Source organism: Lipotes vexillifer, unplaced genomic scaffold (assembly GCF_000442215.2).
Source record: "Lipotes vexillifer unplaced genomic scaffold, Lipotes_vexillifer_v1.1 scaffold12, whole genome shotgun sequence".
In the NCBI taxonomy this organism is placed as follows: Eukaryota; Metazoa; Chordata; class Mammalia; order Artiodactyla; family Lipotidae; genus Lipotes; species Lipotes vexillifer.
In genome coordinates this window covers 5209335-5213788 of record NW_006796716.1, presented here as the reverse complement: position 1 = coordinate 5213788, position 4454 = coordinate 5209335, and positions in this window count along the sequence as shown.

Sequence of the window (4454 nt, the reverse complement as noted above, 5' to 3'; positions counted from 1 at the left end):
AAAAAAGCACTCAGGCGGGCTCTGGTTCTTTAGGCACAAACACTACTCGTGGACAGAGTAGTTCATCAAGCCGTTAGAGCTCAGGTGAACACGAGGGTGACCAGCTCATCCCAGTTTGCCAGGACTTTCCCAGCCTTAACATCGAACGTCCCACATCCAGTAAAATGCTCAGTCCTCCGCAAACCAGGAGGGTGGATCACCCGAACCCATCGTGACCTCATTCCCCCGCCCCTCCTGGCTCCTAGCTGCAGCAGGACCCAGCAGAGCAGAGATTCTCAGCTTGGGTTGCCTACTGGAATCACCTGGGGAGCTTTCAAAGCACTGGAGCCTCAGTCTCTGAGGTGTGTACATTTGGTATGGGGTATGGCCTGGACTTTGGGGTTTTGTAAGCTCCCAAGTAATTCTAATGTGCAACCAAGGTTGCAAATCTATAAAGTAGAAGTTATCAATGCTTCACAGGTGCTAAGAGGACACAAAGAGATCACACAGGATCTGGTGGCTTAGGCACTGAGGGCTGGCAAGAGGGCTGGGCTGGGAGTATGGAGAGACTCCGGGGCCTGTGTGAGAGGAGACAGACAGGGTGTCCCAGGCCAGGTGGAAGGAGCGGTGGGAGGGACTGTTGTGCTGGGGGTGGAGCCAGCTATTGGGTGGGCGCCCTCAGGGCCTGCTCATTGCTGGGTTCTGGTTCTGTTCTGTGCAGTAAAGCTCTGGTTTGGGTAACTTTGGATTTTCCCTTTGGAGCTTGGGACCAAGGAAAGCACAGAGCCTGGGGGAGTCAGAACTCTGAAGACTCCAGCCCTAGCTCATGGGCTCTCTACCTACTTTTCCAGCAGACAGTTCCCTCTTCCCTTGCCTGTCCCCCTACCCTAGACCTGGGAAAACATGAAAATGCTTCCAGAGGAGACTATGACCTAAACTTATACACACTTTCTAAAATATTCAGTCCTGGGAGGGGCTGGTCTGGCAGTCCCAAGCCATACTTTGAACACAGCCTTGGGCCCCCTGGGTGAGAGGCATTTCCTATGCTCTGGTTGAAGGGGTAGGAGTCTTTGGGCAATGGGGATCTTGACTTAAAAAAAAAAAAAAAAGCACAACGTGAGAGCTGCGAGTTAGGTTTTATTTGGGGCAAAATAAGGACTGCAGCCCCGGGGGGACAGCGTTTCAGATAACTCTGAGAAATTGCTCCCAGGAGGGGAGGGGGAGCCAGGATACATAGGAGTTTGGTAACAAAGGACAGGCTGTCGGGACATCAAAAGATTATTGTTAAAGAAAACCAGATAGGGCTTCCCTGCAAGAGTCTTGGCTCACTGAAATCATTCATTTGCTGTGCACCTCAGTTATCTGGGCCCAGTAGCCTGACACATCCTGAGTTTCCTCAGGGTTCACCAAAGGGAGTAGCCGCAGTCTGATGGCTGCTAGGTGGCAGGTGTTCTTTTCAGCCCTGAGTTTCCTCAGCTCAGGTTGGAGGGCTGCAGTCGTTGACAACTGTGACATCCTTTGTTTATTGATATGGCAGGAAATAGTCCATTTCTCAGGGAGACAGGAGGAGGAGGAAGATGAATTTTGGCAGTGGCACCCACATGGACTGCTTTAATCCCACCAAAGACCCGTCATGGCCCTCAGAATGAAATCAACAAGACCCTTCAAATCCCAGCTCTGCCCACTGACTTCTCCAGCCCTCTATGGCCTCCCCTTCTCCCAGTCATTCTGAAATTCACTGGGTCCTTGAACACAGTATTTTTCAAATGTAGGTCAAGAGCCACTAGGGGGTCTTAAAATTAATTTATTGTAATGAGTTGAGAGTAGCAAAGGGTAAAAGGAAAAAGTAGGCAGAACTAGAATGGAGTAGAAAACATCCATCACAAAGGTAAGTCAGACTTTTGTTCTGTTTGTGCACAAGGGAGCATGTGTGCAAAGTATAATGTACAGTATTTCTTGCTGTAGAGCAGGTAAAAGTCTTTGCACATTGCAATCCCTCTTTGGGAGTAAGATTCTGTCTAGAAGGGCCTTCTTGGCAGGTCTTCCTTTGGACTGAATTGTTCGCGCTCTGCAATTGCCGTAGCATGCTATACTTTTTGTGCACTGAGCACACTTTAAAAAAATGATTTATTCAGTTGTCTGTCTTCTGCGCTTGCTGCAAGCTCGATGAGGGCAGGGACCATTTTCACCTATCCTGGCCTCTGTCATTAGAGAAAGCACTCGTGTTGAGTGGTTGAGTGATAAACCCGGGTTCAGGTTCCAGCTGTTTGTGTTCTTAGACAAGGTCTCTTTTTATTTTTTCTGATTTTTTTGTCTGATTTATATACAGAAAACTTGAAAGAATAGAATAATGAACACCCTATATGTCCTCCACTTAGATGGACAGTATTAACATTTTTCCATATTTGCTTTCTGTCTATATGCTTTTTTTCTGAATCATTTGAAAGTAAGCTCAGATATAACCTTCACCCTAAATACTATGGCATGTGTCTCCTAAGAGTAAGGCCATTCTCTTACATAATCGCAACACTATTAACATACCTAAGAAAAATAATTTAATTCCATAATATACCATCTAAAATGGACTCTGTATTTAGAGTTTCCCTAGTTGCCCCAAGAATGTGTTTTATAGTTAGATTATTTCAAATCAGAAAAAAAAATCAAGGGTCACATTACATTTGGCTTTATATCTCTTTAGTTTCTTTTCATCTAGAATAGTTCCACTTTTTTTTTTTTTTTAATGACAGTGACTTTTGGAGGAGTCAGTAAGAGTTATCCTTTATAATTTTCTACAAAATTGATTTCCTTGTTTTACTCCGGTGGTATTTAGCTTCCTTCTCCCCCCCCCTGTATTTTCTCTTAACTGAAAAGAGGTTTAGAGGCCTGATGACACATTTTTGGCAAGAATACCTCACAGGTGATGTCTCCTTCATACTGTTATCACCTCAAGAGGCACATGATGTCAGATTATTCCACCCCAAGTAGTGCTGTTTGTTCACTTGTTTAAGGTAGTGACTGCTAGATTTCTCCTATGTAAAGATACGTTTTCCTTTTGCAATTAGTAATTTGTGAGGATGATAAACTCCAGCACCATGTGAAGAATCTGTTCCTCTACAGCCTAATGTTTTTAGTAATCATCCATGATCCTTTAGCAACCATCCACGTGAGAGTTTGGGCATGTTCTTAACCTGAGACTCAGTTGTTTCATCTGCAGCCTGGGCATAATAATGCCCATGATTTGGATTTGATATGTAAGAAAGTATGACAACGCTGTCACAGTCTGCCATAACTTCTCCCTTCTTCTGAGAAACCTTTCAGAAAGGTGTTCTAAAGGTGTTCACTTCCTTTTAGAAAGTTTGTATGCTGCTCCAGATTAAGTGGTCCAAATCGCCGGCTTCATAGATGATCCTACCTGCCTGGCCTCTGTGGGGCACAGCTGAGTCATCTTCTTTGGCCAGAGTGGAATGAGCTTTTGACCAGAGCTGAGCCAATCAGAATGCTTCCCTGGGAACTTTCCAACCTAGTAGGTGTGGGAATAGGGTGAAGAAGATATTCTTTTTCCTTCAGGTGGCTAAATGTGAGGATGTGAGTCTGGAAGTTGACTGTGTCCCCTGCTGCCTGGAGGATGATAGCCTATGGGGTGGAGGGAATCAAAGCCATCTCTCTCAGATCAGGGCAGAGGGGCTCTCCCTGGCCTGGCTCCAGGCCTCCCCAGCTGTACTCTGCCCTGCCCCAGCTAAGCCAATAAAGACCCTGTCTTGCCTGAGCGCTTACAAATCTGGGTCTGAACCTTAGGACATATAGAATCCTGACTAGTAAAAGGGCCTTTGCTATGCCTCTCCCATGATAGGTGATTCAGTAAATTAGTGGTTCATCAGCTCTCATCCCTTCCTGTTGTCTTTGAATATGTGCTGGCCCTAGTGAAGAGCTGTGAGGAGGTGGCAGACATGGTCCTGGCTTTTTAAAATCTTAAGAGTTACAAATGCGTTTCCTTGGTGGGCGTAGACTCAAAGCAATGGGGGGCTGGTGACTTATCCCGCTCCAAGTGTGGCCGCTCTCTCTTGCCACTCGAACCGGCCCCCCAGCCCCACCCCCAGGGCCAGGAGCCAGAGTGCCTCTCTTGGAAGAGCCTAAGTTTAAAAGTTTAAAACCAGCCCACGTGGTGAGAGATGCAGTCAGCCTTAAGACGCGAGGGCAGAGAAGAGCGGAGGAATGTGAGGGCTGGGGGCGGAGGGGGGGGTGGGCTGAAGGCGATCAGAACGCATGCGCAGGGCAAGGGCGAGGGAGGGCCTGGGAGTGGGGGAGGGGGGTGAGCGAGGGTCTTGGGGAAGGGGAGCGAACTGGCAGGGCCTTGGGTAGTCAGGAAACTCTGGCTTCTTCCAGGCTCGCGGTCCAGGCTGCTGTTTGTGGAGCGCTGCCTCTCTGCGGAGTCCACAGCGACGTGTCTTCCAGGCACTTCCAGCCATCTCACGGGG